This window comes from Pristis pectinata, chromosome 4 (genome assembly GCF_009764475.1).
Source record: "Pristis pectinata isolate sPriPec2 chromosome 4, sPriPec2.1.pri, whole genome shotgun sequence".
Taxonomy (NCBI): domain Eukaryota; kingdom Metazoa; phylum Chordata; class Chondrichthyes; order Rhinopristiformes; family Pristidae; genus Pristis; species Pristis pectinata.
In genome coordinates this window covers 69,239,393-69,251,921 of record NC_067408.1, presented here as the reverse complement: position 1 = coordinate 69,251,921, position 12,529 = coordinate 69,239,393, and the positions used below count along the sequence as shown (strand labels likewise).

The 12,529-nt window shown below is 43.8% G+C and overlaps 1 protein-coding gene across 1 annotated transcript in view; it reads right to left on the bottom strand.

Annotated features, from left to right (window-relative positions):
* scml2 (Scm polycomb group protein like 2) overlaps window positions 1–3,870 on the bottom strand; it is a 120,612-nt gene extending 116,742 nt beyond the window's left edge. Inside the window, exon 1 of the mRNA XM_052014738.1 lies at window positions 3,788–3,870. The gene's annotated coding sequence lies outside the window, so the exon portion shown is untranslated. The remainder of the gene's footprint in view (window positions 1–3,787) is intronic.
* Window positions 3,871–12,529: the final 8,659 nt, after the last annotated feature.

Sequence of the window (12,529 nt, the reverse complement as noted above, 5' to 3'; positions counted from 1 at the left end):
TATGGGATATTAGCAGATTCAATGAACGGCCAAGAAAGTAACATAGGGGAATGTTATCTGGGGAAAATTATGTATTCATTTGAATAGAAAGAATACAAAACAATACTCTTTAAAAATGCTGGAGGAACTCAGCAGATCAGGCAGCATCTATGGAGGGAAATACAGTTGACGTTTCGGGTTGAGACCCTTCATCAGGACTGGAAAGGATGAGAGCAGAAGCCAGAATAAAAATGTAGGGGGAGGGGGAGAAGCACAACTGGCAGGTGATAGGTGAATCCAGGTGAGGGGGGCGGGGTAAGGGGGATGAAAGGAAATGATGTAAGAAGCTGAGAGGTGATAGGTGGAAAAGGCAAGGGGCTGAAGAAGACAGTAGACCATGGAATAAAGAAACGAGGTGGGGAATAGGAGGGAGGTAGTGGGCAGGTCATGAGGGCAGGGGAGGGGAAAGAGAAGGGTTGGGGGGGGGGCCCAGGAATGAAGGAAAACAAAGGGGGGGGGGGGAAGAAAACAGAGGGGAGGAGTTACTGGAAGTTAGAAAAATTGATGTTATCAGATTGGAGTCCACCAAGGCAGAATATGAGATGTTGCTCCTCCAATTTGCATCTGGCCTCAATGTGGCAATACAGGAGGCCATGGATAGACACGTCGGTATGAGAATGGGAAGTGGAATTAAAGTGGCTGGTCACCGGGAGATTCTAAATCTCCTAAATTACAATGCAGGAATAAGTAATTAGGAAGGCAAATAGTACATTGCCCCTAATTGCAAGAGGGATTGAGTACAAGAGCAAGAAAACCTTGTTTGCAAATGAGATTTTTCTGAACTCACACCTGGGATAGTGTGTGCAGGTTTGGTCTCCAGATATTAGTCTTATAGGCAGAACAACAAAGTTTTAACAAACCTAATACTTGGATGAAGGACTGTGTCAATATATTGAGCAGGATGTAGTTTAGCTCTCTCATGTTTCTGAAGAAAGGAGAGGATCTCACTGGATGGCATAACAGTGCAGCAATTAGTGCTCCTGTCTCAGTTTGAGGGGCCTGGGTTTAATCCAGACTTAAATGTAGCCAGTGTGGAATGCGCACATTCTTCTCATTGTAGCATAGGATTCTGTTTTGTGCTCATTTCTTCACACATCCAAAAGATGTGCTGATAGGTTAAGTGGTTACCGTAAACTACTCCTTAGTGCAGGTCAATGGCTAAAAGAACCAATAAGGATGTAGATGGGGATGTGAGTGGAAATAAATTGCAGGGGGAAGGGGAATAGCTCTGATGAAATAGCTCCACTGGAAGGGGGCTTGGACCCAAATATTTACTTATTACAGCACTGGAGACTAATCAAATTTAATAGCACCTTTCCCTTAGTTAGAGTGTCGAGCACAACTCAAGGAGCCTTTCAACCAATTAGTTATGTTCTTACCTACTAATCCATCTCAATTTCTCATTACTGTTTTGTTACCTCCCAAATCTGTGATGACCTTTCCCATAATCTGATGTTTGAATACCCACAATTTATCTTCCAATTTATCTGGATAATTTATCTTCCAATTTATCTTCCACAATTTATCTGGAAACAGTCCTGATTGAAGTCACAAAAGGCATTCTGCTATTGTACTCTAGTAAACGATCATCCCTTATCTTTCTCAAACTACCTTCATCCTTTTCCAGTGACATCCCTTCATTCCCCAGCTGAATTAAAGCTGCTCCTCCATTTTCATTGGTCAAGCCATTACTAAACAATCAACTACATTGGCCTCTTTTCCTTCTTCTGCACCATTATCTCTCAAGTACTAGAAGTTTCTATTCTTGCCACTATTTCTCATTTACATGTGATCCTTCAGCCATATCATTAAAAACCACTGCAACTATCTATTTCCACCTCGACAGCATCACAAACCAGAGTCTTGGGCCACGTGCTGTTCAAATCTCATCCATATTCTCACTAAACTCTCTGGTTAGCCCTCCCTCTTCCACCCAAATAAGTTCAAATGCATCCAAAACCAATGCTCATACAGCAGTTGCTCATACATTTGTTGTGCATGAGCTTACCAACCTAAACTGGTTGCAGCTCAAACAATATTTGAATAGGCTCATCATTGCTTGAATCCCTCTATGGTTTTACCTACCCCCACATACTTTTTCAACCTCCAAGCCTTCCAAATTGCTGCATTCCTCAAATTCTTGTTCCTTGCACATGTTTGATTTTTAATTGCACCTTCTTGAGTGGGAAGCTTTGTGTTGTCTCTGTGCAAAGTTTGAATTTTCTGCCTAAACCATTAAGATGCTAGAGTCCTTCATCAAATCTTTAGTTATGGGTTCTTATACTTAACTCTCTAGCTGTGCGTCAGATTTTTATTATTTTTTATGATAACTCCTTAGAATGGTTCAATATTTTGAAGGAAAGTACTAAATAATAAGATTCCTATTAAACAATATTTGATTAATTTTGAATTAAAAAATATGCATGCTTTCCTGCATATCAGCTGTACATTAATATAGCAAAAAATATGAATGAATTAAAAGTGGGCAATGCTTTTGACCTCTTCATCTGATAAAGGACAGGCAGCTGCTCACAAACTATAACTGCCTTATGATTTCCCAAGAATTGTCCATGAACACAATAATAACAAACATCTTTTTTTTGGAAGATATTTGGAGCAAAACAAAAAAAATTCATCTGGCAAGTTAACTTATTTGGCATTCATCCTAGACTTAGAAGACTTTTACACAACCCAGTCTCAACTAGAAACATTATATTAACTTTCCGAGGAGAACTGAACAAGTTGCCCTTATATCTGCATCTTTCCCGAGGGTGTCGAGACATGGATCAATTCCACTTATAAAAGATGCACAATGAATTTTAACAAGGTATTACTCCTGGCAAAAGCCATGTCACTTGAAAATATGAATATATTCACTAGAGTAAAACGCACTGCAAAGTAAAAGTTCGTTCAATTTGGGGCCATACACACCTGTTTTGGAGAATTATAGATTGAAATTTTAAAAAATATATCATTTTAGCAAACGAATAAATTTGAATATAATACCACCACGCCTATAAATCCGCTGCCATGGCAGCAAAAAAAGCTGCGAAAAAACATCAAAGGGCCACGTTTTTGTCCGCAGCCTAAAGATGTACACATTCGCGAATCGCACACCTGTAACTCAAGAGGTAGAAAAAGAGTTGCAGAACTTTCAGGCTTTTGTCACCATTGCGACCAAGCTACCCACAGTGCGTGTATAAAAAGACAGGAACATTTTGGGAAGAGAAGCAAAAACTGAAAGAGAGGCGGCAGGTGCGGAAGGGAGCGATGTTTCTGGAGGGAAATAAATCCAGGAAAGCAAACCAACTGCGGTGGCACAAGGGAGCAACTGGCAACTTGGATCAGTAAATAAGTAAGTAGTCCCCACGCCGAAGCCCACCCAGGGCAGCCCCTCGGTTCGCATCCTGCAGCCGCTGCCGCAGTGCTGCTGAGTGCAACCCGTGCCCGGGGGCTCCTGCGAGATCCGGTCGAACGAGCCGACAGGTGAGCCGAGGGCGCGAGGTTGCGCGTTGTCCCCGCGAGGAGGGGCGCGAGTCTGAGGCTCGGGCTGGGGCTGCGCTGCTCCCGCTCCCGGCCAGGGCGCGAGCCACGGCGGTTGGGAGCTCGCGATGTGAAGTCGGGACATGAGGCTCCTCGCGCGCAGCCCGTCGCCAAACTGGCCGTTCCGACCGGCTTCACCTGACCCCCTCGCCCGCCCACAGAACCAACGGCCAGCCGAACTGATACCCAAATCGAGATCACTCACCCGCAGTGTAAAGCGCTGAGAGCTGCTCAGCTCCACAGTCGCACCTTCTACTGAGCCGCCATGTTCCGCTGCGTAACCGCGACGTCAGGGTCATCGCACACACGCACTTGCTCACGCAGCTGGGCGGCTCGCGGTGGCAGGGCACGTGCCGCGGAGACAGCGCGCTCCCGAACCGCCAATTCACCTTGGGCGCTGAGGGGCGCTGAATTCCCTGAGATAGGTTTGCATTCCTTTAACCGCAATAATTTTTATTACACACGGTTAGAATATTACTGTGGATGTTGTAATCCTCAGGAAGTGCATAGCGAATAAATACGTTATGTCCAGTCAATTAGCAAACAAAATCTCTCGTTTGAATCATTTTTTTTATTCAGGTCTGGGACCCTTCGTTAAAATTTATTTTTACTGCGTTGTCTCTGAATAGATTAAGTCTTCTGTTTTCAGATCCAGAAGCTGCGTCTTTCTGCTCTGCTCTTACAAATATCTGAAGTTGTGCAAGTTACCCTTCTACCAGTAATCTGTTTTCTGGGTTTAACTTGGTTTCGTATTACACTATTAAACATCATCACAACGACTGTAAATTGGCAGACACCCTTCATGAAAGGCTAAATTTTGTTGTCAATGGACTTAAGTTTTAAAAATGCACTCCAAATTGTGTTTGATTTTAAACCTCTGCATTAACACATTAAGAACTTTAAAAATCCATTCTGAACAACAGCTTTTCCTTCTGACAAACATTTTGTTAATTCTGAAGGGTATAGCTTTAAAATACTTTAATGTTTGCTTATGAATGCTATAATAATTCCAATAATTGTATACAGGCAATGACTTGAATGTAATAAAACACATCAGCCATTTTACACAAGTGTTTGCAAATAAAAATTGTCTCTAAATCACATAAAGAGATGTTAATTTAGATAACAAAAAGCTTGGTCAAAATTGTGGATTTCAATGAGTGCCTTAAAAGAGGAAATAGGTTGGTGAAGCAGAAAGGTGTAGGGAGAGAAAGCTAGAAATTAGGACTTTGATAACTAAAGGCAAGGCTACCACTTATTTAAGAGTTAAAATGGTTGATCAAGATTCCAGAATAGGTGACACATGGATGCCCTGGAAGACAAGCACTAAGGCAAAGGGAGATGGAAGGCCAAGGAAGGACTCGGAAATAAGGATGAGAATTTCAACAGGCACCTCAGGCACTGCAAATGTATCACTAATACCACTGCAATATCCTAGAAATTCACTGGAAGGATAAATAAAACAGCATGCTTATGTCTCCTAGGCTAACATCACTAACATTTAGTTACACTCAGTCCACTATATTGGGCAGGACACATAATTCACATGCTCCACCCTGGAACAGATACTGTGTTCTGTGTTCTGTTAGAGGAGGAGATTACCAGGCAGACAGAGAAAAAGATTCAAGGATGTGCACAAAGCCGCCTTGAAGAAATGCAACATCCTCAGAGCATTCAGGATGAGTCCACGCATTGTGACTACGAAGAAGCCTTGCATAAGCAGTAGAAGAAACACTCCACTGGATAAACTATCCATCCTCCTGCCCCATCTGTGGACAAGCCTGCAGCTTTCATATTGGCCTCCTCAGCTGCCTCAGAACCCACACAACAAGAATGGAAGTAAGAAGACAAAGGAGACTGCAGATGTTTGCCTCAACTTCTCTGTCCATTCCATGTTCACTCTGAAGAAAAATCTTTTGATTTCAGACCTTTTTAAAACTCATTGACAACTGAGGTGCAATAGAAATTTTTCTCAGAGTAGTGAATCTCTGGAATTCTCTGCTCCTGAGGGGGTGGTGGCCAGATCATTAGTGACCTTTGACATTAGAGATTAACCTTGTGTCTTTTCTCTGCACTGATGACACTTGCCTGTTACTTTTGTAATTCAGCAACCAGAAATGGATGTAAGTTGACCACAGTATATTGCAATTCCACAAAATTTCTACTAACTTAATCTTTTAAATCTGAATATAGTTTTGATTTTGTTGATTGGTGCTTTGCACTTGTAGATCAGGTGAGCATCAAGTCTACCATGACTCATTAATATTCATCTTTGTACTTGATTATTTCCTGGAGTACTCTGTCCACTTAGGGTTTATTCCTTTGTAATGTATTTTATACTTATCTCCACTAACTTTCATCTGATGTTGGTCTAACCATATATATATTTTATCTAATTTGGAATTATGGCCCAATTTAAATTGCGATATTGCAGATTCTGCAATATTAGGCCAATCCCACAATAGGCTGGATGGTGCAACCCACACCTTGTAGAGTTTCTAGCCTCCCTTACAAAGACTGCAGAGTCTCTGGCTTCCACTCAGCCACTCTTGGAGGTCTCTAGCCTCCCTCTTAGCAGCTCCTAGGATTGTACTCCATCTCAGCCACTTCCAGTAAACTTTATTCACAGGAGAGACCATGCGCCAAACCAGTTATTTCCCTCGATTGATGCAGTGAATTGCAGTGCATGAAGCGATGTGTATTGAGGGAATAATAATGAGATTTAATCAAGTAGAGCATACCACAGATATAATTTGAATGAATGAATAATTTCATTAGGATTTTGGACTGAACAGTTTGCATCCATTTTGTGAGTTGCAACACATTAGCTCCCTGCTTATTTACAGTAGTTATTGTACATTGCAGTTACGGTGCACAAAGTGTTGTGAAACAGCAAAAAATGCTACATATGTCAGTGCATTGGAATGCACAAGGCAATATCCCAAAGAAAAACTAGCTGATGGAGGAATATTTGTTATACCTCTGCAATGTGCAGTTAAACCATACTTGTAAGTGTTGTGTTGATGTTTGTTTAAGTTAATCACCATTTATATTGTCAGACTTGAGTTGACAGCAATTGTATATCGATGTTTCATTGCAGCACTGTGAAGTCTGATGCCCAAAGTGTGGCACAATTGAACTTGCCAAAGATTTCTCAAGTGCAAACATAACTTCTGGAGAATCTGGGTAATACAGTGTTAAAGAAATACATTCATAAATTGGTTCTTAACATAGGTGCTCTTTCTTCCACAAGGAGAGTTTGTCAGGATTGTTTACCCATGGTGCTTGAAGTAGACAGAGAGGGTCTGACAGACCAAATGAAAAACATTGATTCTGAATACATTGTGTTTGACAAGTCAACAGATGACAAAGATAACCATGTACTGAATATTGTTTCTGTCCCTCAGATGTGTGGCTTGGAAAAGCTGCAGACAGTGCCATTCTTGGGAGCTGTGAATTATTCAAAACATTGCTACATACTGCCATTAAATGCCTGATAAGTTTTGAAATGGAATTTGACAAGGTATGTGGAATAGTGACAGACCCTGCCACATAGTGAAATCCACTGTACAATGCAGTTCCAAATAGTCTGACTAATAATTTGGTGCAGATAACATACAGTGCACAAACACCAAGTCTGACTGGCAGTCAGTGGTGGATTCATTTCTCTGAAGTTAACAAATTCAAAAATATTTGTTAACTTCAGCTCACAAATTGAATTTCAAAGCTTTCCACGCAGAGAAACAACAGATTGATCCTGGTAACATGGCTCTATGTCCATAACTATTATTGACAAGATATGAATGATACAAGATATTCATGGTTTATAGTAGTTCCTATTATGCTGTGCATGTCAATAGCTACCCACAGAGGCAGCAGGGGCCAGGGCCCGAGACCCTAGACCCGACCTGACGTGAGGCCCGGCCTGTGGGGATGCCTGACACCAGGGCCCCTCCAGATTCAGAAGCCTAATCTTACGCAGCACCTGGGGCCACGTCCCGACGCCGAGGCTGCCCTAGACGCCCCCACTTGCCTGCTGGGGTAGCCCACTCCTTTTCAGGGCCTTCAGACCTGTCTGGGAACAACAGCTGACCTCACAGGCCAGCTGAATCCACTCCAGGTCTTCCAGGTCTGTTCTTAAGCGGTCACTTACCTTTCCATCCAGGTGGCTCCACACCAGGACTGACCAGAACATAGCTACTTACCTCAGAAGTGTGGTAAGAGGGCTGGGATGCAGGTGAGACAGAAAACAGCATGGGTTCAAGATCCCACCTGCCCCCACCACCCAGCATACTACTAGCTAACATCCTGGCCATTGAGAACAAAATTGATGAACTAAGGGCAAGACTGACCTACCAAAGAGAACTGAGGGACTTCTGTATGCTATGTCTCACTGAAACATGGCTTACACCTGCTTCACCTGACTGTGCCATACAACCTGAGGGCTTCTAATTCACCGAATGGACTGTACAGCATCCTCTGGCAAAGTTAGAGGCGGAGGGGTCTGCTTCTTAATCAATAACTTGTGGCGCTCAGGCGTGATGGTCCTGGCGTGTTCCTGCTCACCCAGCTAGGAATATCTAATGGTGAAGTGTCACCCATACTACCTGCCACGGGAGTTCACTTCAGCTATCCTGACGGCTGTTTACATCCCACCCGAGACGGACGTGAAGCCTGAACTCAGTGAATTTTTATCTGTGGTCAACAGCCTTGAAACAGGATACCCTGAGGCTCTCTTCATCATTGCCGGTGACTTCAACCGGGCCAACTTCAAGAGTGTGCTACCAAAATACCAGCACATCTCCTGTCCACCAGGGGCCCAAACACCTTCGACCATTGTTAAACAACCATCAAAGATGCCTGCTGAGCCGCCCCCTGTCCTTAGTTGGGTAAATCAGACCACCAGGCTGTACTCCTTCTCCCTCTATACAAACAGAAGCTGAAACAGGAGAATCCAGTACAGTGCTGGTCTGAAGAAATAGATGAGCTTCTACATGACTGCTTTGAGTCGATAGACTGGTCAATGTTCAAAGAATCAGCTGCCAGCCTAGATGAGTATGTCACCGCAATCACGGACTTTATCAGCAAGTGTGTTGAGGACTGTGTACCAAAGAATACGATCTGGGTGTTCCCAAACCAGAAACCATGGATAAACTGGGAGATCCCCTCCCGACTGAAGTCTAGGACTTCAGCATCAAATCAGGTGACCCTGACCTTTACAAGAAATCGAGATACGACCTCGATGCTAACGGATAATATCAGTCCAAAATGGAGTCCCAGACCAGCTGTCACTTGTGGCAGGGTTTACATGCTATATCGGGCTACAAAACGAAGTCAGACAGCATCGCCGCCAACAGTGTATCCCCTCCTGGTGAGCTTAACACATTCTTTGCACGTTTTGAACAGAAGAGAATGGAATGTCACCACCCACCCCAACAGCCTCCAATGCACCTGGACCCATAGTCACTATTGAGGACATAAGATCAGTCTTCCAGAGAGTGAACCCGCAGAACATAGAGTCATAGAGAACTACAGCACAGAAACAGGCCCTTCAGCCCATCTAGTCCATGCCAGCCTGGTTTTCTGCATAGTCCCATCTGCCTGCACCCTGACCATAGCCCTCCATACTTTTCTCATTCATGTACCTATCCAAACTTCTCAGAAATATTACAATTGAACCTGCATCCACCACTTATGCTGGCAGCTCATTCCACACTTGCACCCTTTAGCTGTTTCACCTTTCACCCCAAACCTATCACCTCCAGTTCTAGTCTCACCCAACCTGAGGGGAAGAAGCCTGCATGCATTCACCCTCATAACCCTCATAATTTTTTATACTTCTGTAAGATCTCCTCTCATTCTCCTGTGCTCCAGGGAATAAAGTCCTAACCTATTCAACCTATCCCTGTAACTCAGGTCCTCAAGTCCCGGCTACATCCATGTAAATTTTCTCTGCGCTCTTTCAAGCTTATTGATATCTTTCTTGTAGGTAGGTGACCAGAACTGCACACAATACTCTTAAATTTGGCCTCACCAACGTCTTACACAACTTCAGTGTAACATCCCAACTCCTGCACTCAATGCCCTGATTTATGAAGGCCAAAGTGCCAAAAACTCTCTTTACAACCCTATCTACCTGTGATGCCACTTTCAAGGAATTATGGATCTGTATTCCCAGGTCCCTTTGTTCTATCGCACACCTCAGTGCCCTACCATTCACTGTGTAAGTCTTGCCTTGGTTTATCCTCCCAAACTGCATCACCTCACATGTGTCTGCATTAAATTCCATCTGGCATTTTTCAGCCCATTTTCCCAGCTGGTCCAGATTACTTTGCAGGATTTGATAGCCTTCCTCGCCGTCTACTACGCTCCCAATCTTGGTGTCATCTGCAAATTTGCTGATCCAGTTTACCACATTATTATCTAGATCATTAATATAGATAATAAACAACAATGGACCCAGCACCGATCCCTGCAGCACACCACTAGTCACAGGCCTCCAATCAGAGAGACAACCATCTACTACCACTCTCTGGCTTCTCCTGCTAAGCCAACATTGAATCCAATTGACTACTTTCTGGACTTAACCTTCTGGAGCAGCCTCCCATGCAGGACTTTGTCAAAGGCCTTGCTAAAGTCCATGTAGAGAACATCCACCACCTTCCCTTCATCAACCTTCCTGGTAACCTCCTTGAAAAATTCTATTAGATTGGTTAGACATGACCTGCCACACACAAAGCCATGTTGACTATCCCTAATCAGGCCCTGTCTATCCAAATAATTATATATCCTGTCCCTCAGAATACCTTCCTATAATTTACCCACAACTGACGTTAGGCTCACCGGCCTATAATTTCCTGGCTTATTCTTAGAGCCTTTCTTGAACAACATTAGCTATCCTCCAGTCCTCCGGCACCTCACCCGTGGAGAAGGAGTTTTAAATATCTCTGCTAGGGCCCTGCAATTTCTGCACTACCCTCCCACAAAGTCTGAGGGGACACCTCGTCAGGCCCTGGGGATTTAACCACCCTAATTCGCCTCAAGACAGCCGGCACCACCTCTTCTGTAATCCGGATACAGTCCATGACCTCGCTACTCTTTTTCCTCAGTTCAATAGACTCTGTGTCTGTCTCCTGAGTAAGTAAACACAGATGTAAAAAATCCATTTAAAATCTCCCCCATCTCTTTCGGCTCCACACATAGATGAGCACGCTGATCTTCAAGAGGACCAATTTTGTCCCTTGTTATCCTTTTGTTCTTAATATAGCTGTAGAAACCCTTTGGATTCTCTTTCACCTTGACTGCCTGAACAACCTCATGTCCTCTTTTAGCCCTCCTGATTTCTCTCTTAAGTGTTCGCTTGCATTTCTTGTACTCCTCAGGTGCTTCATTTGATCCTAACTGCCTATACCTGATATGCACCCCCTTTTTCTTTACCAGGGCCTCAATATCCCTTGATAACCAAGGTTCCCTAAACCTGTTAGCCTTGCCTTCTATCCTAACAGGAACATACAGGTTCTGTACTCTCAGTATTTTACTCTTGAAGTCTTCCCACTTGCCAAGCATCTCTTTGCCAGAAAACAGCCTATCCCAATCCACGCCTGCCAGATCCCTTCTGATGCTATCAAAGTTGGCCTTCCTCCAGTTTAGAATCCTAACCCTAGGACCAGTCCTATCCTTTTCCATAATTATCTTGAAACTAATGAAATTATGATCACTAGATCCAAAGTGTTCCCCTACATTCACTTCTGTCACCTGCCCTGTCTCATTCCCTAAGAGGAGATCCAGTATCGCATTCTCTCTATTTGGGACCTCTGCATATTGATTAAAGAAACTTTCCTGAACACATTTGACAAACTCGATCCCATCCAGTCCTTTTGCATTATGGAAGTCCTAGTCATTATGTGGAAAGTTAAAATCACCTACTATCACATTTATATTTCCTGTGACTGTCTGCTATCTCTCTACAAATTTGCTCCTCTAAATCCTGCTGACTATTGGGAGGTCTATAATATAGTCCCATTAATGTGGTCGTCCTATTTTTATTCCTCGGTTACACCCAAATTGTCTTAGTCGAGCCTTCCAGTATGTCCTCTCTGAGCAATGCCATGACATTTTCCCTGCTCAGTAATGCCACCCCTCCCCCTTTAATACCTCCCCCTCTATCATGTCTAAAACAATGGAACCCTGGAACTTTGAGCTGCCAATACTGCCCCTCCTGCAACCAAGTCTCACTAATGGCTACAACATCATAATTCCACGTACGGATCCACGCTCTAAGTTCATCTGCCTTACCTACAATATTTCTTGCATTGAAATAGATGCAACTCAGAACATTAGTCCCACCACGCTCAACCTTTCAGTTTCCATCTTTGCTTGTAGTCTTAACATCTACTTTTCCAACAGCCTCTCCACTTGCTGTGCTGCCACTCTGGTTCCCACCCCCCTGCAACTCTAGCTTAAACCCCCTCCCCCCCACCCCCTGAGCAGCACTAGCAAACCTCCCTGCAAGGATATTGGTCCCCCTCCAGTTCAAGTGCAAACCGTCCTGTTTGTACAGATCCCACCTGCCCTGGAAGAGAGCCCAATGATCTAAAAATCTGAAGCCCTCCCTCCTACACCATCTGCTTAACCACGTGTTAAACTGCACTATCTTCCTATTTCTTGCCTCACTAGCACGTGGCACGGGTAGCAATCCTAAGATCACCACCCTGGAGGTCCTGTCTTTTAACTTAGCACCTAACTCCCTGAATTCACTGTGTAGGACCTCATCTGGCCTGGATGGTGTCCCTGGCTGTATTTCAGATCCTGTGCAGATCAGCTAGCAAGGGTATTTGTAACCTCTCCCTGCTTCAATCTGAGGTTCCACCTGCTTTAAGAAGACCACTAGCATCCCAGTATCCAAGAAAAACAAGGTAATGTGCCTTAATGACTACCCCGCTGGCTC